Source organism: Mustelus asterias, chromosome 7, assembly GCF_964213995.1.
Source record: "Mustelus asterias chromosome 7, sMusAst1.hap1.1, whole genome shotgun sequence".
In the NCBI taxonomy this organism is placed as follows: Eukaryota; Metazoa; Chordata; class Chondrichthyes; order Carcharhiniformes; family Triakidae; genus Mustelus; species Mustelus asterias.
Window position 1 is genome coordinate 2,062,898 of NC_135807.1, and position 25,926 is coordinate 2,088,823.

The 25,926-nt window shown below is 48.5% G+C and overlaps 1 protein-coding gene across 3 annotated transcripts in view; it reads right to left on the reverse strand.

Annotated features, from left to right (window-relative positions):
* LOC144495518 (anion exchange protein 2-like) overlaps window positions 1-24,615 on the reverse strand; it is a 373,575-nt gene extending 348,960 nt beyond the window's left edge. For 2 of the 3 annotated variants that reach the window (XM_078215547.1, XM_078215541.1), the window contains exon 1: window positions 24,532-24,615. The gene's annotated coding sequence lies outside the window, so the exon portion shown is untranslated. The remainder of the gene's footprint in view (window positions 1-24,531) is intronic. The other variant, XM_078215544.1, reaches the window with a different exon arrangement.
* Between the last annotated feature and the right edge of the window lie 1,311 nt (window positions 24,616-25,926).

A 25,926-nucleotide genomic window follows, 5' to 3' on the forward strand; every position in this document is an offset into this window, starting at 1 on the left:
AGCTCAAGTCATTTTTGGGAATGGTAAATTACAATGGGTGCTTATTTTTAAATCAAACTTGTCGCCATTATTGGCCCCTTGCATATTCTGCTAAAGAACTACCAGCATTGGAAGACATCCCAGATAGAAGCTTTCAGTAGAGTAAAACAATTGCTGCATTCTTCAAACTTATTAGTACATTTCGACCCATCTTAGGAACTGGTGATGACCTGCGATGCCTCTCCGTATGGGGTTGGTGTGTTGTTATCCCATGAGATGGAAGACGGATCTGAAAGGCCAATAGGCTATGAACCAAGGATCCTCTCAGAGGCAAAAAAAGGCTACTTTCAAATTAAGGAAAAAGGATTATCAGGAAATTTCACCGGTACTTATACGGTCGGCACTTTTACCATCGTTTCCAACCACAAACCGCTGTTGGGTGTTTTTAAAGAAGTCAAGGCTATTCCACCAATCGCATGAGCAAGAATTCAATGATGGGCATCAATTCCGTCCACCAATGAATATACTCCAGTACCACTGGAAATTGTCACGGCGTTGAATTTTTTGGACATGTTGCCATCTTGGCAAAGCAAATCAGGTGCTGAACCAGTCGGAATCCACTTCGTCCAAAGGGGGAGACATACTTACAGGTGGGGCCAATGAGCCGGTTTTTGATTAAATGAAACCATTTGTTACCCGCAGGATGAATTGAGTTGCCAGGATGGCATCATACTCTGGGGAGCAAAAGTAGTCGTCCCTGTCCCAGGCAGAGAGCTGCTTCCAATGGAATTACACAGTGCTCATTTGAACATCTGAAGATGATCACCAGAAGTTGTGTGTGGTGGCCTGGCATTGATGCCGACATCAAGAGCCTAGTCAAGCGAAGCCTAGTCAAGCATTGTGAACAGGGCCAACTGCAGCAAACATTACCTTTGGGAATAGTCCGGCCAACCATGGTTACGAGTCCATTTGATTATGTTGCTCCATTCATGGGCACAATGTATCTGCGCATTGTTGACGCACACTCTTAACTGGATGGACATTTTTAAGGTGAAGTCTCCTACATCGCCCGCTATCATTGAAAGATTACACCAATGTTCTTCCACCCAAGGAATACCCGAAGTCACAGTGCCTGACAATGAAACAGTGTCAGATTTCAGAGTGTCAAACTTCACCTCAATGGCATAAAGCACATTAGAACTACACATAATCAACCAGCATCCAATGAACTAGCTGAGCAAGCCGTCCAAACTTTTAAGTCTGGCCTAAAGATGCAGTCAGGAGGGACCCCGGAGACCAGAATCTCACGATTCCTTCTTGGCTACCGGACCACTCCAGATGCAACAACAGGAATCCCGCCGGCAATGTCGTTAACGAACCATCGTCTCAGAATGAGACTGAGCCTCATGTTTCCAAATTTGCTGGGGATGGTAGAGACCGGCCAAAGCAGCCAGAAGGCAACTCATGATTCACGCCAGTCAACACGACTGTTTATGGTGGACAACACTGTGAGGAGTTTTGGAAAGGGGTCAAGTTGGTCCCTGGATTCACTGTTTCTAAAACTGAACCCGTGTCTCATCAAATGGATGTAGAAGGAAGGATCGTCCGGAAACACGTAGAAAAAGAGAGATGCCCCAGCAGAAGGTTTTACCATCACGAAATGTTGTCGACTGAAGTATCTGGTCGTCCTGAGGCAGGCACAACCAACGTCGCCATGGAAACAGATAGAGCGGAACTGCTTGTGCCTGAAGAGGCGCCTGTCATTGTGGTTTCAGCTGACCACAATCCTGTGCACCTCAGACAGAGGAGTTACACTACTCCACAAGGATTCAGAAACTCCCTGAAAGACTTGATTTATAATTGTCTAAATTGATGTACTAAATGTGTAATTATCTGGGATTGTGTAAATGGAATGTTGACATTTGTATAAAGGACTCAGAGGGGGAGGGATCTGGGGATCAATTTGCAGAGTAAGGGTCACATCACCCAGTGAACCAATGGGGGAGCAAGATGGGGGATCACCTTGGTAAACTCAGGCTTTTGTACTCAGCATCATCTCGGGCGCTGATTGCAGCCACAAGGTCTCTATAGTTTTAACCCGTAAATTAATAAATTGCGTTTTCCCTAAACTGATAACAGAGCATCTTTACACACTTCTCTGTATTAAATCCTATCTGTCACTTGCCTGCCATTCTCCTCAACTATCGATATCCTGTTTCAGTCAACTGACATCTTCATAGTTTGCCGTACTTGCAGGTTTGGTAACTGGCCAGTTGGGTTTTTATGACAATCTAGCAGTTTTCAGAATCACAGAGTTGTTACAGCACAGGAGGTGACATCTGGTCCACCACGTCTGCACGTTGTTTCTTTACAAACACTCATCTAATTCCTTCTCGAATGTACTTACCTCCTCCAGACTCCCAGACAGTGCATTCCAAATCTTAACCACTCCCTATGTGATAAAGTATTTTCTCATATTGCTTTTGCTTCTTTTAACAATCATCTTAAATCTGTGATCCCTCGTTCCCGGTACTTTCACAAGTGGGGACAGTTTCTCCCTATCTACCCTATCCAGTCCCTTCATGATTACGAATACCTCTGCCAAATCTCCTCTTAGTCTTCTCCTCTCCAAGGAGAACAGTCCCAACCTCTCCAATTCATCCCCATAACTGAAGTTTCTCATCCCTGGAACCATTCTTGTAAACCTCTTCTGCTCTCTCTCCAATGTGTTCACATCCTTCCTATAGTGTGGCACCCAGAACTGTACACAATATTCCAGCTGAGGTCTAAGTGGTGTCTTGCATAAGTTCAGCATAACCTCCTTGCTCTTGTCCTCTATTAATGTTTAGGATATTGCATGCTTTATTAATTTTCATGGTTTTTCCTGGGACTGAATCACAAATTACAAGATTCATTCAATTCAGTTTCACAACTTGCCCTGATGGGATTTGAACTCACGTCCTCAAGGAACTTTAATTACAATACAGGTGGTACACAAATGGAAAGGGTCCTTGTTGATAGTCTAGGACAAAAACCAAGGCAATAGCACCAGGATAGGCTCCCTTGGAGCCTCTGCCAAGGTTTGGCCAGGATGTGAGTGTATCAGAATACCACTCGCTAACCTCACTCACTGTCCTCTACAACGTGAGGGCAGTCGCTGAATAACCATGAGGATCACAGGGTGAATTTGGCTCTTCATTAACTCAAGAAAACCGTGACCAATCCTGCTGCCTCAGCATAGACCTGGGATTGAACTCACCACCTTCTTGTCAGGACAGATTTACAGAAACAGCTCATTCAGCACTTCAATCCACTTATCTGCCCTTGGTTCTGAAATCCTTAATCTCCCGAACTAACAAATAACTATCAAGCTCAATTTTGAAATTTCCAATTGACTCCCAAGATTTGTGTGTGTGTGTGTGCGTACGCGTGCCTGTGTGCACGCGTGCGTGTGGTGTGTGCATGCGTGCGTGTGGTGTGTGGCGGGGGGGAGAGGAGAGGCGCGGGGTAAATTTTCTCCTCCACCCCACCAAAACAAATAGTTGTTCATCTACCCTGTGCCTCAGGGTAAGGGGTGCGGTCCCATGGGTGCTAGCAGTGTAAGGGTTTAACAGGTCTGATCCAGAACTGAACCCAGTTATTCCAGATGGAATGTAACTGAAATTCTGTACAACTCCAACAACACTTTCTCCCTTTTGTTTTCTAGACTAGAGATAATGCCAACAAACGATTAACCTTTGGGATAAAAGCAAATTACTGCAGATGCTGGGCAAGCTTTGACAAAGGGTCATCTGGACTCGAAACGTCAGCTCTTTTCTCTCCTTACAGATGCTGCCAGACCTGCGGAGATTTTCCAGCATTTTCTGAAGTAACCTTTCTGATTAAGTTGGGTTTTACCATTTAGTGATTTCTGTACATTGGCCCTAAATCCCACAGCTCTGCCAGAATTTGCAGCCTCTTGCTGTGTCGAAAATATTCTAATTTATCTCTGATCCAAGCTGCACAACCCCAAACATCCCCACATTGAACCTCATCTGTCTGAAATACAATGTGAAAATTGACAGATTGCAGCCAATGGAGGAGGGAGTGATTTCACTTCATGTAGGTAACAGTCCGTCCAGGACTTCCAGGAACAACACTGAACAGAAGCCATAACCAACGTTATCAGCTGCTATTCCCAGTCTATATTGGCCAATCTAACTCACAAGGGCAATAATATGATATCAAATTTGCTCTTGCTGCTCCTGAATTGTGGAGGAAGGAGAGATGGCTTGGGTCACTGTCTGTCTGGAGTTTGCACGTTCTCCCTGCACGTGGGTCACTGTCTGCATGGGTTTCCTCCGGGTGCTCCGGTTTCCTCCCACAGTCTAAAGACATGCTGGTTAGGATGCATTGGCCATGCTAAATTCTCCCTCAGTGTACCCGAACAGGCCTCGGAGTGTGGCGACTAGGGGATTTTCACAGTAACTTCACTGCAGTGTTAATGTAAGCCAACATCTGACAGTAATAAATAAACTTTAAACTTTAAAACAGCCAAGGACTGACGCTTCCTATCCAGTGACTCCTGCTGGAAAGTGCACAGTTTAAAGTTTATTTATTACTGTCACAAATTGGCTTACATTAACACTGCAATGAAGTTACTGTGAAAATCCCCTAGTCGCCACACTCCGGTGCCTGTTCGGGTACACTGAGGGAGAATTTAGCATGGCCAATGCACCGAGCCAGCATGTCTTTTGGGCACAGTCTGAGGCAGCCAACCAGTTCCACTCGTAGACTAGGAGCCCTGAGTCTGGGAATTCAAACTGACAAACAGGTATTTAAATCAAAAAATTTAGTGATTTTTGTGCTGGCACCAAGAAACAAAATCACCAAGAGAACATGGAGCTCCTTCCCAATCTGGGCAGGCACAGCACAAATCTGCCGACAATTGTATGGGGCTTTGGCGAGACCACACTTGGAGGAACATAGAACATAGAACAGTACAGCACAGTACGGCCCACGATGTTGTGCCGAGCTTTATCTGAAACCAAGATCAAGCTATCCCACTCCCTATCATCCTGGTGTGCTCCATGTGCCTATCCAATAACCGCTTAAATGTTCCTAAAGTGTCTGACTCCACTATCACTGCAGGCAGTCCATTCCACACCCAACCACTCTCTGCGTATAGAACCTACCTCTGATATCCTTCCTGTATCTCCCACCATGAACCCTATAGTTATGCCCCCTTGTAATAGCTCCATCCACCCGAGGAAATAGTCTTTGAACGTTCACTCTATCTATCCCCTTCATCATTTTATACACCTCTATTAAGTCTCCCCTCAGCCTCCTCCGCTCTAGAGAGAACAGCCCTAGCTCCCTCAACCTTTCCTCATAAGACCTACCCTCCAAACCAGGCAGCATCCTGGTAAATCTCCTCTGCACTCTTTCCAGCGCTTCCACATCCTTCTTATAGTGAGGTGACCAGAACTGCACACAATATTCCAAATGTGGTCTCACCAAGGTCCTGTACAGTTGCAGCATAACCCCACGGCTCTTAAACTCCAACCCCCTGTTAATAAAAGCTAACACACTATAGGCCTTCTTCACAGCTCTATCCACTTGACTGGCAACCTTTAGAGATCTGTGGATATGAACCCCAAGATCTCTCTGTTCCTCCACAGTCTTCAGAACCCTACCTTTGACCCTGTAATCCACATTTAAATTAGTCCTACCAAAATGAATCACCTCACATTTATCAGGGTTAAACTCCATTTGCCATTTTTCAGCCCAGCTTTGCATCCTATCTATGTCTCTTTGCAGCCTACAACAGCCCTCCACCTCATCCACTACTCCACCAATCTTGGTGTCATCAGCAAATTTACTGATCCACCCTTCAGCCCCCTCCTCTAAGTCATTAATAAAAATCACAAAGAGCAGAGGACCAAGCACTGATCCCTGCGGCACTCCGCTAGCAACCTGCCTCCAATCCGAAAATTTTCCATCCACCACCACCCTCTGTCTTCGATCAGACAGCCAGTTACCTATCCAATCGGCCAACTTTCCCACACCTCCTCAGTTTCATCATAAGCCGACCATGGGGGACCTTATCAAACGCCTTACTAAAATCCATGTATATGACATCAACTGCCCTACCTTCATCAACACACTTAGTTACCTCCTCAAAAAATTCTATCAAATTTGTGAGGCACGACTTGCCCTTCACGAATCCATGCTGACTATCCCGGATTAATCCGCATCTTTCTAAATGGTCGTAAATCCCATCTCTAAGGACCTTTTCCATCAATTTACCAACCACCGAAGTAAGACTAACCGGTCTAACCGGAGGAGTGCGGAGAGTTTTGGTCTCTGAATTTAAGAAAGGATACATTGCCATTGGAGGCGGTTTGGCGAAAGTTCACTCGGTTGCAGCTGGCACGAGTGGATTCTCCGATGATGAGGTTGAATAAATTGGGTCAATACTCTCTGGGGTTTAGAAAAATGAGAATTGATCTGAGTAAATTATCTTGATTAAGTTTGCACAGGAGAGATACTGAGAGGTTGTCTCCCCTGGAAACTTGGGGGCACAGTCTCAGGATAAAGGTGGACTGAGGTCAAATTTTTTCATCCAAAGCAGTTGTAAATCTTTGGAACTCCCTGTCCCAGAGGGTTGGAGATTAGCTATTCTGGAATATATTTAAAGCTGGGATAGGCAGATTTTTGGCTTCCCGGAGAGTGGATGGAAGTGGAGTTAAGGTTAATGATCAGCTGTGGTCGTGATGAATGGCGAAGCAGACTTGACTTTGGTCTAATCCTGCTCAGATTTCTTATGTTCCTTTGTCTCCAAACCCAAGCAACAACTTGCATTTATATAGCACCTTAAATGTTGTAAAAGGTCCCAAGATGCTTCACAGGAGCATTAACATTAAAATCTGATTGAATCCACAGATAATCAGACAGGAAGCTCAGAAACAGGAAGGGCGCAGTCACTATGCTGGGGGTATACTACAGGCCTCCCAACAGCCCACGGGAAGTTGAGGAACGGATATGTAAGGAGATTCTGGACAGGTGCAGAAAATATAGGGTTGTTGTAGTGGAAGACTTTAATTTCCCTTGTATAGACTGGAAATCCCTTAGGGCTGGGGGGCCTGGACGGGGAAGAATTTATAAAATACGTACAGGAAGGTTCTTTGGAACAATATGTTGACAGTCCAACTAGAGAGGGGGCTATACTGGACCTAGTACTGGGGAATGAGCCCGGTCAGGTCATCAAAGTTTCAGTGGAGGAACATGTGGCAAATAGTGACCACAATTCTGTAAACTTTAGGATAGAAATGGAAAAAGATGAGTGTTGTCCTATGGGTAAGGTGCTGAATTGGGGGAAGGCTAACTACAGCAGGATGAGACAGGATTTGGTGGCTGTTGACTGGGAGAGGCTGTTCGAGGGTGAATCCACATCTGGCATGTGGCAGTCTTTGAAGGAGCAGTTGATAGGACTGCAGGACAGGCATGTGCCTGTAAAGAGGAAGGATAGGAAAGGTAGGATTCGGGAGCCGTGGATAACCAGTGAAATTGTGGGTCTAATCAAAAAGAAAAAAGAGGCATACATGAGGTCCAGGCAGCTAAAAACAGATGGAGCACTGGAGGAATACAGAGAAAGTAGAAAAGAACTCAAACAGGGAGTTAGAAGGGCAAAAAGGGGTCACGAAATGTCCTTGGCAGACAGGATTAAGGAGAATCCTAAGGCATTTTATACATATGTTAGGAACAAGAGGGTTGTTAGGGAAAGGATCGGACCTCTCAGGGACAAACGAGAACCAAAGGAAGTAGGTGAGATCCTAAACGAATACTTTGCATCAGTATTCACAAAGGAGAGGGACATATTGACTGGTAGTGTCTCAGAGAGATGTGTTGACCCGTTAGAAAAAATCTCAATTACAAGGGAGGAAGTGTTAGGTTTTTTAGGAAACATTAAGACAGACAAATCCCCAGGGCCAGATGGCATCTATCCTCAGGGAGGCAAGAGATGAAATTGCTGGGCCTCTAACAGAAATCTTTGTCTCTTCACTGGACACAGGTGAGGTCCCAGAGGATTGGAGGATAGCAAATGTGGTCCCGTTATTTAAGAAGGGTAGCAAGGATAACCCGGGTAATTATAGGTCGGTGAGCTTGACGTCCGTGGTAGGGAAACTGTTGGAGAAGATTCTTAGAGATAGGATATATGCGCATTTAGAACTGAATAATCTCATTAGCGATAGACAGCATGGTTTTGTACGAGGGAGGTCATGCCTCACAAATTTGGTTGAGTTTTTTGAGGAGGTGACAAAAACGATTGACGAGGGAAGGGCCGTGGATGTCGTCTATATGGATTTTAGTAAAGCGTCCCTCATGGCAGGCTGGTGCAAAAAGTTAAATCTCACGGGATAAAAGGTGAGTTAGCTAGATGGGTGGAGAACTGGCTGAGCCATAGAAGACAGAGGGTAGCAGTGGCGGGGCCTTTTTCCGGTTGGAGGTCTGTGACTAGTGGTGTTCCGCAATGATGAACATTGTCAGAGAATACAGCAGGATATAGATAGGCTGGAACATTGGGCGGAGAAATGGCAGATGAAATTTAATCCAGATAAATGCGAAATGATGCATTTCGGTAGATCTAATGTAAGGGGGAGCTATACGATAAATGGCAGAACCATCAGGAGTATAGACACACAGAGGGACCTGGGTGTACAAGTCCACAGATCCTTAAAGGTGGCAGCACAGGTGGAGAGGGGGTGAAGAAGGCATATGGCATGCTTGCCTTTATTGGACGGGGCATAGAATATAAAAGTTGGCATATGATGTTGCAGCTGTCTAGAACGTTGGTTAGGCCACATTTGGAATACTGCGTCCAGTTCTGGTCGCCACATTACCAGAAGGACGTGGAGGCTTTGGAGAGAGTACAGAGAAGGTTTACCAGGATGTTGCCTGGTATGGAGGGTCTTAGCTATGAGGAGAGATTGGGTAAACTGGGGTTGTTCTCCCTGGAAAGACGGGAGAATGAGGGGTGACCTAATAGAGGTGTATAAAATTATGAAGGGCATAGATAGAGTGAACAGTGGGAAGCTTTTTCCCAGGTCGGAGGTGACGAACACAAGGGGCCACGGGTTCAAGGTGAGGGGGACAAGGTTCAACACAGATGTCAGGGGGGCGTATTTTACACAGAGAGTGGTGCGGGCCTGGAATGCACTGCCAAGCAAGGTGATTGAGGCGGACACGCTGGGATCATTTAAGACTTATCTAGATAACAACATGAACAGACTGGGAATAGAGGGATACAAACGAATGGTCCAGTTGGGCACGAGTGGCGCAGGCTTGGAGGGCCGAAGGGCCTGTTCCAGTGCTGTATTTTTCTTTGTCCTTAGAAACATAGAAAACTACAGCACAAAACAGGCCCTTCGGCCCCACAAGTTGTGCCGAACATATCCCTACCTTTTAGGCCTACCTATAACCCTCCATCCTGTTAAGTCCCATGTACTCATCCAGGAGTCTCTTAAAAGACCCTATTGAGTTTGCCTCCACCACCACTGACAGCAGCCGATTCCACTCGCCCACCACCCTCTGTGTGAAAAACTTCCCCCTAACTTTTCCCCTGTACCTACCCCCCAGCACCTTAAACCTGTGTCCTCTCGTAGCAGACATTTCCACCCTGGGAAAAAGCCTCTGAGAGTCCACCCGATCTATGCCTCTCAACATCTTATATACCTCTATTAGGTCTCCTCTCATCCTACGTCTCTCCAAGGAGAAAAGACCGAGCTCCCTCAGCCTATCCTCATAAGGCATGCCACTCAATCCAGGCAACATCCTTGTAAATCTCCTCTGCACCCTTTCAATCTTTTCCACATCCTTCCTGTAATGAGGCGACCAGAACTGAGCACAGTACTCCAAGTGGGGTCTGACGAGGGTCTTATATAGCTGCATCATTATCCCCGGACTCCTAAACTCAATCCCTCGATTGATAAAGGCCAGCACACCATACGCCTTCTTAACCACCTCCTCCACCTGCGGGGCCGATTTTAGAGTCCTATAGACCCGGACCCCAAGGTCCTTCTGATCCTCTACCGTACGAAGAGTCTTTCCCTTTATATTGTACTCCTTCATCCCATTTGACCTGCCAAAATGGACCACTACGCATTTATCTGGGTTGAAGTCCATCTGCCACTTCTCCGCCCAGTCTTGCATCCTATCTATGTCCCTCTGTAACTTCTGACATCCCTCCAGACTATCCACAACCCCATCAACCTTTGTGTCGTCAGCAAACTTACCAACCCATCCCTCCACTTCCTCATCCAGGTCATTTATGAAAATGACAAACAGCAAGGGTCCCAGAACAGATCCCTGGGGCACACCACTGGTGACCGACCTCCATTTGGAAAAAGACCCACCTATACACACTCTCTGCCTCCTTTGGGCAATTGTCTGTACATTTAAGACCTGGCTGGCTGTAGAGATTTGCATTCTAATCAGTATTCTGTAATTTGATTTCTGTGTCTGTGCACTGTTTGAGAACAGATAACCACTCCATCTGACGAAGGAGCTGTGCTCCGAAAGCTTATGGTATTTGCTACCAAATAAACCTGTTGGACTTTAACCTGGTGTTGTGAGACTTCTTACTGTCCTTTGGGCAAGCCAGTTCTGGATCCACAGGGCAGCAGCCCCTTGGATCCCATGCCCTCTCACTTTTTCGAGAAGCCTTGCATGGGGGACCTTGTTTTGTTCTTTGTGCAGAAGCAGGCCGTTCACCCCCTCGTGTCTGCACTGACCATAATCCTACCCCGACCCTATTCCGTAACCCCACACATCCACCCTGCTAGTCCCCTGAAACTAGGGCCAATTTATCATGGCCAATCATTAATCGAGGGATTGAGTTTAGGAGTCGGGAGATAATGCTGCAGCTTTATAGGACCCTGGTTAGACCCCACTTGGAGTACTGCGCGCAGTTCTGGTCACCTCATTACAGGAAAGATGTTGAAGCCATTGAAAGGGTGCAGAGGAGATTTACAAGGATGTTGCCTGGATTGGGGGGCATGCCTTATGAGGATAGGTTGAGGGAGCTTGGTCTCTTCTCCCTGGAGAGACGAAGGATGAGAGGTGACCTGATAGAGGTTTACAAGATGTTGAGAGGTCTGGACAACAAAGAGAGAAATAAGGAAGGAGAGGATCAAATATGAAGGTAGGCTAGCCAGTAACATTAGGAATGATAGTAAAAGTTTCTTTAAATACATTAAAAACAAACGGGAGGCAAAAGTAGACATTGGGCCGCTCCAAAATGACGCTGGTACTCTAGTGATGGGAGACAAGGAAATAGCTGAGGAACTTAATAAGTACTTTGCGTCAGTCTTCACAGTAGAAGACATGAGTAATATCCCAACAATTCAGGAAAGTCAGGGGGCAGAGTTGAATATGGTTGCCATCACAAAGGAGAAAGTGCTAGAGAAACTAAAAGGTCTGAAAATTGATAAATCTCCGGGCCCAGATGGGCTACATCCTAGAGTTCTAAAGGAGATAGCTGAAGAAATAGTGGAGGCGTTAGTTATGATCTTTCAAAAGTCACTGGAGTCAGGGAAAGTCCCAGAGGATTGGAAAATCGCTGTTGTAACCCCACTGTTCAAGAAGGGAACAAGAAAAAAGATGGAAAATTATAGGCCAATTAGCCTAACCTCAGTTGTTGGCAAAATTCTAGAATCCATCATTTCTAAATTCTTGGAAGTGCAGGGTCGGATTAAGACAAGTCAGCATGGATTTAGTAAGGGGAGGTCGTGCCTGACAAACCTGTTAGAGTTCTTTGAAGAGATAACAAATAGGTTAGACCAAGGAGAGCCAATGGATGTTATCTATCTTGACTTCCAAAAGGCCTTTGACAAGGTGCCTCACGGGAGACTGCTGAGTAAAATGAGGGCCCATGGTATTCGAGGCAAGGTACTAACATGGATTGACGATTGGCTGTCAGACAGAAGGCAGAGAGTTGGGATAAAAGGTTCTTTCTCAGAATGGCAACCGGTGACAAGTGGTGTCCCGCAGGGTTCAGTGTTGGGGCCACAGCTGTTCTCTTTATATATTAACGATCTAGATGACGGGACTGGGAGCATTCTGGCCAAGTTTGCCGATGATACAAAGATAGGTGGAGGGGCAGGTAGTATTGAGGAGGTGGGGAGGCTGCAGAAAGATTTAGACAGTTTAGGAGAGTGGTCCAAGAAGTGGCTGATGAAATTCAACGTGGGCAAGTGCGAGGTCGTACACTTTGGAAAAAAGAATAGAGGCATGGACTATTTTCTAAACGGTGACAAAATTCATAATGCTAAAGTGCAAAGGGACTTGGGAGTCCTAGTCCAGGATTCTCTAAAGGTAAACTTGCAGGTTGAGTCCGTAATTAAGAAAGCAAATGTAATGTTGTCATTTATCTCAAGAGGCTTGGAATACAAAAGCAGGGATGTACTTCTGAGGCTTTATAAAGCACTGGTTAGGCCCCATTTGGAGTACTGTGAGCAATTTTGGGCCCCACACCTCAGGAAGGACATACTGGCACTGGAGCGGGTCCAGCGGAGATTCACACGGATGATCCCAGGAATGGTAGGCCTGACATACGATGAACGTCTGAGGATCGTGGGATTATATTCATTGGAGTTTAGGAGGTTGAGGGGAGATCTGATAGAAACTTACAAGATAATGAACGGCTTAGATAGGATGGACGTAGGGAAGTTGTTTCCATTAACAGGGGAGACTAGGACGCGGGGGCACAGCCTTAGAATAAAAGGGAGTCACTTTAGAACAGAGATGAGGAGAAATTTCTTCAGCCAGAGAGTGGTGGGTCTGTGGAATTCATTGCCACAGAGGGCTGTGGAGGCCGAGACGTTGAGCGTCTTCAAGACAGAAATTGATAAATTCTTGATTTCTCGAGGAATTAAGGGCTATGGGGAGAGAGCGGGTAAATGGAGTTGAAATCAACCATGATTGAATGGTGGAGTGGACTCGATGGGCCGAATGGCCTTACTTCCGCTCCTATGTCTTATGGTCTTATGATAGGGTAGACTCTCAGAGGCTATTTCCAAGGGCTGAAATGGTTGCTACGAGAGGACACAGGTTTAAGGTGCTGGGGGGTAGGTACAGAGGAGATGTCAGGGGTAAGTTTTTCACTCAGAGGGTGGTGGGTGAGTGGAATCGGCTGACGTCGGTGGTGGTGGAGGCAAACTCGTTGGGGTCTTTTAAGAGACTTCTGGATGAGTACATGGGATTTAATGGGATTGAGGGCTATAGATAGGCCTAGAGGTGGGGATGTGATCGGCGCAACTTGTGGGCCGAAGGGCCTGTTTGTGCTGTGGCTTTCTATGTTCTATGTTAATCCACCTAACCCGCACATCTTTGGAATGTGGGAGGAAACCGGAGCACCCGGAGGAAACCCACGCAGACACGGGGAGAATGTGCAGACTCCACACAGTCAGTGACCTGAGCCCGGGAATTGATCCCAGGTTCCTGGCGCTGTGAGGCAGCAGTGCTAACCGCTGTGCCACCCTGCCGCCCACCTGTAAAGACACAGGGAGACTCCGGGAGAGAATTCCAGAGGATCGGGCCACAACACCTGAAAACACGACAACAAACACTGAAACTATTAAAATCAGGGAGGGAGAAGAGTTCAAATTAGAGGAGCGCCAAGGTCTGAGAGAGGACTGTCGGGGTGAGGAGTTCACAGAGGCAGGAAGGAATGAGGCAATGGATAGATTTGAAAATAAACAAGCCAATCCACAGCCAGAGTTTAACTGACCCCAAGAGGAGAGAAATGGAGAAAATAATGATGATGAAATGTAGCACAAACTAATGGTGGGTTAACCACTGGGCAGGGACTTGGCACTAATAACTAACTTCAACCAAACAAAGACTACCTCAGCGAGGAGGAATATCCGGACAAATTACATGTTTGACGCAAGAATGAGTTATTTTAAAACATGTCAATAGCTGATTGCTCAGTGACCAAAACACCCACAAACAGCATGAAGGGAAATTATAGCTTTTAACAGCTGGTGTTGACCCGACTCCCACCCAACCCCCCACAAACTGAAAATGACAGTGTACAGGAAGCTTTATTCTGTCTCTAACCCCGTGTGTACCTGTCCGGGGAGTGTTTGATGGGGGACAGTGTAGAGGGAGCTTTACTCTGTATCTAAGAGGGAGCTTTACTCTGTATCTAACCCTGTGCTGCACCTGTCCAGGGGGTGTTTGATGGGGGACAGTGTAGAGGGAGCTTTACTCTGTATCTAACCCCGTGCTGTACCTGTCCTGGGAGTGTTTGATGGGAACAGTGTAGAGGGAACTTTACTCTGTATCTAACCCCGTGCTGTACCTGTCCTGGGAGTGTTTGATGGGAACAGTGTAGAGGGAACTTTACTCTGTATCTAATCCCGTGCTGTACCTGCCCTGGGAGTGTTTGATGGGGGACAGTGTAGAGGGAGCTTTACTCTGTATCTAACCCCGTGCTGTACCTGTCCTGGGAGTGTTTGATGGGGACAGTGTAGAGGGAGCTTTACTCTGTATCTAACCCCGTGCTGTACCTGCCCTGGGAGTGTTTGATGGGGGACAGTGTAGAGGGAGCTTTACTCTGTATCTAACCCCGTGCTGTACCTGTCCTGGGAGTGTTTGGTGGGGGACAGTGTAGAGGGAGCTTTACTCTGTATCTAACCCCGTGCTGTACCTGTGCCTTTTTTTATTCATTCATGGGATTGGGCATTTATCGCCCATCCCTGAGGTCAGTTAAGCGTCAACCACATCGCTCGGGCTCTGGAGTCACATATAGTAAGAAGTCTCACAACACCAGGTTAAAGTCCAACAGGTTTATTTGGTAGCAAATACCATAAGCTTTCGGAGCACAGCTCCTTCGTCAGATGGAGTACAGTGTAGAGGGAGCTTTACTCTGTATCTAACCCTGTGCTGTTCCTGTCCTGGGAGTGTTTGATGGGGACAGTGTAGAGGGAGCTTTACTCTGTATCCAACCACAGACTGTACCTGTCCTGGGAATGTTTGATGGCGACAGTGTAGAGGGAGCTTTACTCTGTATCTAACCACAGGCTGTAATCCAGTCTGTAGTTCCTGATTGGGTAGAGTCATAGAGGTTTACAGCATGGAAACAGGTCCTTCGGCCCAACTTGTCCATGCCGCCCTTTTTTTGAAAACCCCTAAGCTAATCCTAATTGCCCGCATTTGGCCCATATCCCTCTAAACCCATCGTACCCCCGTGTAACTGTCTAATGCTTTTTAAAAGACAAAATTGTTAGGTTTCTATCTACTGGAGTTAAAAGGCAACTTGAATGAAACATGTAAGATCCTGAGGGGTATTGACAGGGTGGATATAGAAAGGATGTTTCCACTTGTGGGAGAATCTAGTACTAGGGATCACTATTTAACAATCAGGAGTCTCCCATTTGAAACAGAGATGAGGTGAATTTGTTTTCTCAGTGGGTCGTGAGCTTTTTGAAGTGTCTTCCTGAAGCAGAGTCGTTGAAGATTTTTAAGGCAGCAGTGGATAGATTCTTGGTCAGGGGGTGATGAGTAAAAGGATGCAGATTTGAGATTACTATCAGATCAGCGATGCCCTTATTAAATGGTGAAGCAGGTTCAAGGGGCTGAATGGCCTCCTCCTGCTCCTTGTTCGAATGTTTGTGTGAAAAGATGAGATGTTTCAGAAATAAAGCATGGGACTCTCACAGCAGGACAGGTGCCAGACTCAGATGTTGGTTTTTGTTGTCGATTAGCTGCCTAAAGCAGAGACTGGAGAAGCTGGGATTGCTCCCGTCGACAGAGAACTTTCAGGTGATCATTGGGGTGTTCAAAATTATGACGGTTTCCAATCGCAAGGCTGAGACTGTACCCACAGGGTGACGGGGAGCGGGGGTGAGTCACAAGTAAGGCTTCATTAACACTGCAATGAAGTTACTGTGAAAATCCTCTGGTCACCACACTCTGGCACCTGTTCGGGTACACTGAGGGAGAATTTAGCACGGCCAATGCACCTAACCAGCACGTCTTTCGGACTGTAGGAGGAAACCGGAGCACCCGGAGGAAACTCACACAGACACGGGGAGAACATGCCAACTCCACACAGACAGTGACCCGAGCCCAGGAATTGAACCCCGGGTCCCTGGCGCTGTGAGGCAGCAGTGCCAACCACTGTGCCACCCATTGTGATCTGGAAGGTGCTGTTTGAAAGGGTGGTGGAGGCAGGTTCAATAGGAGCTTTGAAAAGGGATCTGGATAAATATGTGAACAGAAATGACATGGCTATGGTGAACGATCAGGAAAGTGGGATTCATTAAATAGATTTTCCAAAGAGCAGAATTAGGCACAATGGAGTAAACAGCCTCTTTCTGTGCTGTGATGTTCGATGATCTGCAATGTTCAAGATCAGGCAAAGATTCGGAGTAAATTGCTAGCTCGAAGATTGGCCCTGACAGAAACTAGCAAAAAGAGTTAGTCATGGCTTTTTTTAAACAATAACATTTTTTGAATGTTTTCTGAACCTATCATTTTCATGTCTTAGGAATTTAAAGTGCCGGTTTCCCCTCGGAAAGGATTCCTGAAACAGATTAAAACCTCGCTCAGGAAGAAACCAATTCAAACAGGAGGCCAACCTCACTCTGATCCCAGATTCACCCACCTGGAGTGTGCGATTCACAATCCGCAGCCCCCCCCTCGCACCCCCCCCGCACCCCCCGCACCGGAAACCCCCCAAACAAAACCCACACCACGCCTGGAGTGTGTGATTCACAACAGGCAGCGTACAAGACTTTCACATGACAACCATTGGACTTCTCTGGAAGCAACAACATCGAGACATGTCCGGACTTGAGAGAGAAACACAAAACAAACAGCTAGCAAAGACACCGGCAACTAAATTACATATTTGTATATTCGTGAAAATCCAAACCTACCTCAAAGTTCACACACAACAAAACAACATTACTCAACTAGTCTGGAACTGTTTGTACAACTGAAGCAGGATTCTACCGAGAGGCTTCCTGTGGACAGACAAACTTCACAGCAAACTGGAGCGTCAATGGGGAATGTCGATGGGCGTGATAGGCAAGGGGGAGTGCGAGGAATGGGAATAAGGAGAGTGTGGGATGGGGGGAACACAGGAAAGGGGCTGACTACCCATGTGTGGACAGGGCTCAATAACTAGCTTGTTCTTTTATATTTCTTGCTCACATGACTTCCCTGCACTCCAGTACTGGCACAGTAAGAAGTCTCACAACACCAGGTGTTGTGAGACTTCTTACTGTGCTTACTCCAGTCCAATGCCGGCATCTCCACATCATGGCTCCAGTACTGGCAGCCATACGTTCAGTTGCCTAGGCTGAAAGCTCTCCCTAAACCTCTCCACCCCTCTCCTCCTTTTATATCTCACTCTGAGCAAGCTTTGGTCGTCTGCACTATTATATCCTTTTGTGGCTCAGTCTGAATTTTCTGTCTGGTAGCGTTCATGTGAAGCACTTTGGGGTCTTTGATTGTATAACCTACACCATCTAAACATAAACTACTGTGCATATCCATGCAAATTCATCATTCTCCAAAGAGAGGGAGACATTGGAACAGAGAATTATCAGTTTGAGAGAAATGAATATAGCACGGACAGTGTTAAAGACAGTGGGCAAACTGATTTATCATCTAAACAAGACTCCATACATTCCTGATTCATTTTAACAAGAAGTTAGATCAGCACATGGGAAGAAAGAAATAGAAGGATTCTTCTCCAAAAGTTGTTTATTCCTATTTAGCACAAGTCTGGGAATGGAACTGTGGCTTACAAGGGATATTAGAAATAGAATTAGATTCAAAGAAGAAGCATACAAATTGGCAAAAAAGATAATAGGTTTGAGGATTGAGAGCAAAGGAGTAACAAGGGATTAGGAAGAGAAAAACAGAGTATGGAAGTAAGCTAGCGAGGAAGATAAAAACTGACTGTAAAAGTTACTATAGGTACGTAAAGAGAAAAAGATTGACAAAAACAGATGTAGGCCCCTTACAGTCAGAAACGGGAGAATTCAGAACAGGGAATAAAGAAATGGCTGAGGAACTAAATTCGTACTTTGCTTCAGTCTTCACAAAGGAAGGCATGAATAATGTACCAGAAATTACCAGGGCCTGATAAGCTTCATCCCAGAGTACTTAAGGAAGTGGCCCTGGAAATAGGAGATCCATTGGTGATTATTTTCCAAAATTCTTTGGACGCTGGACTGGTCCCTACAGATTGGAAGATAGCTAACGTAAGCCCATTATTCAAAAGGTAGAGAGAAAACAGGGAACTATAGACCAGTGAGCCTAACGTCAGTATTGGGGAAGTTGCTCGAGTCCATTATCAAGGATTTCATAACTCAGCATTTGGAAGGCAGTGGTATAATCAGACAAAGTCAGCATGGATTTACAAAAGGGAAATCATGCTTCACAAATCTATTGGAATTCTTTGAGGCTGTAACTAGTAGAGTTGACTAGGGAGAACCGGTGGATGTGGTTTATTGAGACTTTCAGACGGTTTTAGACAAGGTCTCACATAGCAGAATACTATGTAAAGTTAAAGCACCTGGGATTGTTAAAGCACATTGTATTGAGATGGATAGAAAGCTGGTTAGCAGATAGGAAGCCAAGAGTTGGAATAAATGGGTCTTTTTCCAATTGGCAGGCAGTGACTAGTGGCATTCCACAGGGATCTGTGCTTGGACCCAAATGTTGACATTATATATTAATGATCTGGAAGGAGGAATTAAGCATATTATCTCCTAATTTGCAGATGATACAAAGTTGGGTGGGAGGGTGAGCTGTGAGGAGGATGCAGAGATGCTTCAGCGTGATTTGAACAGCAGGTGAGTGAGCATATACATGGCAGATGCAGTATAATTATTTTTATTCATTCGTGGGACATCGGCATTGCTGGCTGGCCAGCATTTATTGCCAATCCTTAGTTGCCCTGGAGAAGGTGGTGGTGAGCTGCCTTATAGAGTCATAGAGGTTTACAGCATGGAAACAGGCCCTTCGGCCCAACTTGTCCATGCCGCCCTTTTTTTTAAAAACCCTAAGCTAATCCCAATTGCCTGCATTTGGCCCATACCCCTCTATACCCATCTTACCCATGTAACTGTCTAAATGCTTTTTAAAAGACAAAATTGAACCTGCCTCTACTGCTACCTCTGGCAGCTTGTTCCAGACACTCACCACCCTGTGTGTGAAAAAATTGCCCCTCTGGACACTTTTGTATCTCTCCCCTCTCATCTTAAACCTATGCCCTCTAGTTTTAGACTCTCCTACCTTTGGGAAAAGATATTGACTATCTACCTTGTCTATGCCCTTCATTATTTTATAGACCTCTATAAGATCACCCCTCAGCCTCCAACGCTCCAGAGAAAAAAGTCCCAGTCTATCCAGCCTCTCCTTATAACTCAAACCATCAAGTCCCGGTAGCATCCTAGTAAATCTTTTCCGCACTCTTTCTAGTTTAATAATATCCTTTCTATAATAGGGTGACCAGAATTGCACACAGTATTCCAAGTGTGGCCTTACCAATATCTTGTACAACTTCAATAAGACGTCCCAACTCCTGTATTCAATGTTCTGACCAACGAAACCAAGCATGCCGAATGCCGCCTTCACCACTCTGTCCACCTGTGACTCCACTTTCAAGGAGCTATGAACATGTACCCCTAGACCTCTTTGTTCTGTAACTCTCCTCAACACCCTACCATTAACTAATTAAGTCCTGCCCTGGTTCAATCTACCAAAATGCATCACCTCGCATTTGTCTAAATTAAACTCCATCTGCCATTCGTCAGCCCACTGGCCCAATTGATCAAGATCCTGCTGCAATTGGAAATAACTTTCTTCACTGTCCACTATGCCACCAATCTCAGTGTCATCTGCAAACTTACTAATCATGCCTCCTATATTCTCATCCAAATCATTAATATAAATGACAAATAACAGTGGACCCAGCACTGATCCCTGAGGCACACCGCTGGTCACAGGCCTCCAGTTGGAAAAACAATTCTCGACAACCACCCTCTTATCTTGTATCCATTTAGATACCTCACCCTGGATCCCGTGAGATTTAACCTTATGCAACAACCTACCATGCAGTATCTTCTTGAATCGCTGCAGTCCATGTGCTCTAGGTTGACCTACAATGCCGTTAGGGAGGGAATTCCAGGATTTTGACCCACCACTGCGAAGGAATGGCGATATATTTCCAAGTCAGGATGGTGAGTGGCTTGGAGGGGAACTTGCGGTCGTGGTCTTCCCATGTATCTGCTGCCCTTGTCCTAGATGGAAGTGGTCGTGGGTTTGGAAGGTGCTGTCTAAGGATCTTTGGTGAATCGCTGCAGTGCATCTTGTAGATAGTACACACTGCTGCTAGCGAGTGTTGGTGGTGAAGGGAGTGAATGTTTGTAGATATGGTGCCAATCAAGCGGGGCTGCTTTGTCCTGGATGGTGTCAAGCTCCTTGAATGTTGGAGCTGCACCCATCCAGGCAAGCGGGGAATATTCCATCACACTCCTGACTTGTGCCTTGCAGATGGTGGGAGTCAGGAGGTGAGTTACTTGCCGCAATATTCCTAGCCTTTGACCTGCTCTTGTAGCCACTGTGTTTATGTGGTGTGATAAATGTGAGGTTATCCACTTTGGTAGCAAAAGTAGGAAAGCAGATTATTACTTGAATGGGTGTAAATTGAGAGAGGCGAGTACTCAGCGAGACCTTGGAGTCCTCGTGCATCAGTCGCTGAAAGTAAGCGCGCTGGTACAGCAGGCAGTAAAGACGACAAATGGTATGTTGGCCTTCATAGTGCGAGGATTTGAGTATCGGAACAGGGGTGTTTTACTGCAATTATATAGGGCATTGGTGAGGCCACACCTGGAGTATTGTGTGCACTTTTGGTGTCCTTATCTGAGGAAGGATGTCCTTGCTATAGAGGGAGTCCAGCGAAGGTTTACCAGGCTGATTCCTGGGATGGCAGGACTGTTGTATGAGGAGAGACTAAGTTGGTTAGGATTATATTCACTGGAGTTTAGAAGAGTGAGAGGGGATCTCATAGAAACTTATAAAATTCTAACAGGATCGGTGGCACAGTGGTTAGCATTGCTGCCTCACTGCGCCAGGGACCCGGGTTCGATTCCTGGCTTGGGTCACTGTCTGTGTGGAATTTGCGCATTCTCCCTGTGTCTGCGTGGGTTTCCTCCGGGTGCTCCGGTTTCCTCCCACTGTCCAAAGATGTGCAAGTTAGGTGAATTGGCCATGCTAAATTCACCCTCAGTGTACCTGAACAGGCGTCGGAGTGTGGCGACTAGGGGATTTTTACAGTAACTTCATTACAGTGCGAATGTAAACCTACTTGTGACTAATAAATAAACAAATAAATAAACTTTAAGTGTTCCCGATGGTGGGGGAGTCCAGTACTAGGGGTCTAAACCTTTTAGAACTGAGGTGAGGAGAAATTTCTTCACCCAGAGGGTGGTAAATGTGTGAAATTCACTACCACAGAAAGTAGTTGAGGCCAAAACATTGTTCAAGAAGAAATCAGATATAGCTCTTGGAGCTAAAGGGATCAAAAGATATGTAGGATCAGGATACTGAATTTGATGATCAGCTATAATCGTGATGAATGGCGGAGCAGGCTCGAAGGGTCGAATGGCCGACTGCTGTTTCTAGTTTCTACGTATAATAGAATGAGAGTGGGGAGTGATTTGTGCAGCAGAGGCACACAGACCAGTTACATGGAATGTTTCCGTGCTGTAAACTCAATGTCATTCCCTGTAAATAGTTAGGAGCGGTCAGTTATATTTTAACTGGGACCCAATCCAACTGAACATTACCAATCAATGTGCCCGCCACAAATTGTAACCTGGATTCACAAGCTAGCGGCCTTCACCTGAGGGATTCCTTGCAGCCATCACTGCTGTGCCGGGCAGGGAATTAGGCAAACAGGAAACACTGGCTGCTCTTAATGAGTTGACGTGTCTGGGACTTGTTGTGTTGCCACATTTACTTTCATTGTAACAGTGACTGCAGTTGACGGAGCAATTAACCGATTATAAAACACTCTGGCACATTCTGACCAGGCGATAAAGCTGTAGTTACAGACACTCCAGGCACACTGACGTCACACACACCCAGACAGCAGACAGTGAGCGGTGCCCAGTTTATTACAACAGGGTCACAAACACTCACTGCTGGTTCCACATAACCCTGCACAGTTCGCTGCGCCCACTGCATTGCCCGGGGTCACACCCCATTCCCCGGGGTCACACCCCATTCCCCGGGGTCACCCAACCCCATTCCCCAGGGTCACCCCAATGCGTAGGGTCTCCTGATAGCCCCAATTCCTCTCCATTCTCCACGACCTGCCCCAACCCATTTCCCAAATTTTGTCTCTCCACCTTGATTTCACAGGGTCCCCACTCAATCGCCCCCCCAAACCCTATTTCCACAGGGTCTCCCTCCATCCCTCTCTCCCACCCCCATTCCACAGCCTCTACCTCCCCACACACCCACATTTCCACAGAGGATCTCCCAACCGCCCCATTTCCAAAGAGGGGGGTCTCCTCCACAAGGGAGTCACACCCCCCCCCCCCCCCATTTACACGAGGGGTCTCCCCCCTCCCCATTTCCACAGGGCGTCTCTTCCCCCCCCCCCCCGCATTTCCACATGGGAATGGAGGGATACAAACGAATGGTCTGGTTGGACCAATGAGCGGCACAGGCTTGGAGGGCCAATGGGCCTGTTTCCTGTGCTGTACTGTTCTTTGTTTGTTCTTTGTTCTCTCTCCCCCCTCCCCAATTCCACAGGGGGTCTCTCCGCCCCCCCTCCATTTCCACAGGGGGTCTCTCCCCCCGCCCCCTCCATTTCCACAGGGGGTCTCTCTCTCTTCCCCCCCCCCTCCCCCCACCCTCCATTACCACAGGGGGTCTCTCTCTCTCCCCCATCACCATTTCCACAGGGGGTCTCTCTCCCCCTCCCCACTTCCACAGGGGGTCTCTCTTCCCCCCCCCCCCCCATTTTCACAGGGGGTCTCTCCCCTCCCCATTTCCACAGGGGGTCTCTCTCTCCCCCCCCACCCCATTTCCACAAGGGGTCTCTCTCCCCCCCACCCCATTTCCACAGGGGGGGGTCTCTCTCCCCCCTCCCCATTTTCACAGGGGGTCACTCTCCCCCCTCCCTATTTCCACAGGGGGTCTCTCTCCCCCTTCCCCATTTCCACAGGGGGTCTCTCTCCCCTTTCCCCATTTCCACAGGGGGTCTCTCTCCCCTTTCCCCATTTCCACAGGGGGTCTCTCTCCCCCCTCCCCATTTCCACAGGGGGTCTCTCTCCCCCCTCCCTATTTCTACAGGGGGTCTCTCTCCCCCTTCCCTATTTCCACAGGGGGTCTCTCTCCACCTTCCCCATTTTCACAGGGGGTCACTCTCCCCCCTCCCTATTTCCACAGGGGGTCTCTCTCCCCCTTCCCCATTTCCACAGGGGCTCTTCTTCCCCCCCTCCCCATTTCCACAGGGGGTCTCTCCACCCCTCCCCATTTTCACAGGGGGTCTCACTCTCTCTCTGCCCCCCCCCATTTCCACAGGGGGTCTCTCTCCCCCCCTTCCCATTTCAACAGGGGGGTCTCTGTCCCCCGCTCCCCATTTCCACAGGGGGTCTCGCTCTCTCTCTCTCCCCCATTTCCATAGGGGTCTCTCTCCCTCCGCCCCTGCCATTTCCACGGGGGATCTCTCCGCCATCCCCCCCATTTCCACAGATAGGTCTCTCTCCCCCCTTCCCATTTCCACAGGGGGGTCTCTCTCTCTCCCCTCCCCCCATTTCCACAGGGGGGTCTCTCTCCCCTCCCCCCATTTCCACAGGGGGGTCTCTCTCCCCTCCCCCCATTTCCACAGGGGGGTCTCTCTCCCCTCCCCCCATTTCCACAGGGGGGTCTCTCTCCCCTCCCCCCATTTCCACAGAGGGGTCTCTCTCCCCTCCCCCCATTTCCACAGGGGGGTCTCTCTCCCCTCCCCCCATTTCCACAGGGGGGTCTCTCTCCCCTCCCCCCATTTCCAAAGGGGGGTCTCTCCCCCCCTTCCCATTTCCACAGGGGGGTCTCTCCCCCTCCCCATTTCCACAGGGGGGTCTCTCCCCCCCTTCCCATTTCCACAGGGGCGTCTCTCCCCCCTTCCCATTTCCACAGGGGGGTCTCTCCCCCCCCTTCCCATTTCCACAGGGGGGTCTCTCCCCCCCCTTCCCATTTCCACAGGGGGGTCTCTCCCCCCCTCCCCATTTCCACAGGGGTCTCTCTCCCCTCCCCCCATTTCCACAGGGGGGTCTCTCCCCCCCCCCTCCCCATTTCCACAGGGGTCTCTCTCCCCTCCCCCCATTTCCACAGGGGGGTCTCTCCCCCCCCCTTCCCATTTCCACAGGGGGGTCTCTCCCCCCCCCTCCCCATTTCCACAGGGGTCTCTCTCCCCTCCCCCCATTTCCACAGGGGGGTCTCTCCCCCCCCCCCCTCCCCATTTCAGCGGGTACGGGGTGGGGGGGTCTTTCTCACCTCTGACCCTCCGGAACTCTCTCTCCCCGGTCTCCAGCCGCACCGGTTCCAGCTCAGCCTCCCGCGCACAACGAGCGCACTCCCGATATCATGCGTGCGCGCGATCCGGACGGACGCACAGCGTGCGCGTCCCCGCGACTGGGGGCGGGATCAGCGGTTGAGAGGCGCTCCCTCAGTACTGACCCCCTGACAGTGCGGCACTCCCTCAGTACTGACCCTCTGACAGTGCGGCACTCCCTCAGTACTGACCCTCTGACAGTGCGGCACTCCCTCAGCACTGACCCCCTGACAGTGCGGCACTCCCTCAGTACTGACCCTCTGACAGTGCGGCACTCCCTCAGTACTGACCCCCTGACAGTGCGGCACTCCCTCAGTACTGACCCTCTGACAGTGCGGCGCTCCCTCAGTACTGACCCTCTGATAGTGCGGCGCTCCCTCAGCACTGACCCTCTGACAGTGCGGCACTCCCTCAGTACTGACCCCTGACAGTGCGGCGCTCCCTCAGCACTGACCCTCTGACAGTGCAGCACTCCCTCAGTACTGACCCCCTGACAGTGCGGCACTCCCTCAGTACTGATCCCCTGACAGTGCGGCACTCCCTCAGTACTGACCCTCTGACAGTGCGGCACTCCCTCAGCACTGACCCTCTGACAGTGCGGCACTCCCTCAGTACTGACCCTCTGACAGTGCGGCACTCCCTCAGTACTGACCCTCTGACAGTGCGGCACTCCCTCAGTACTGACCCTCTGACAGTGCGGCACTCCCTCAGTACTGACCCTCTGACAGTGCGGCGCTCCCTCAGTACTGACCCTCTGACAGTGCGGCGCTCCCTCAGCACTGACCCTCTGACAGTGCGGCACTCCCTCAGTACTGACCCCCTGACAGTGCGGCGCTCCCTCAGCACTGACCCTCTGACAGTGCAGCACTCCCTCAGTACTGACCCCCTGACAGTGCGGCACTCCCTCAGTACTGATCCCCTGACAGTGCGGCACTCCCTCAGTACTGACTCTCTGACAGTGCGGCACTCCCTCAGCACTGACCCTCTGACAGTGCGGCGCTCCCTCAGTACTGACCCCCTGACAGTGCGGCGCTCCCTCAGCACTGACCCCCTGACAGTGCAGCACTCCCTCAGTACTGACTCTCTGACAGTGCGGCACTTCCTCAGTACTGACCCTCTGTCAGTGCGGCACTCCCTCAGTACTGACCCTCTGTCAGTGCGGCACTCCCTCAGTACTGACCCTCTGACAGTGCGGCACTCCCTCAGTACTGACCCTCTGACAGTGCGGCACTCCCTCAGTCCTGACCCCCTGACAGTACGGCACTCCCTCAGTACTGACCCTCTGACAGTGCGGCACTCCCTCAGTACTAACCCCCTGACCGTGCGGCACTCCCTCA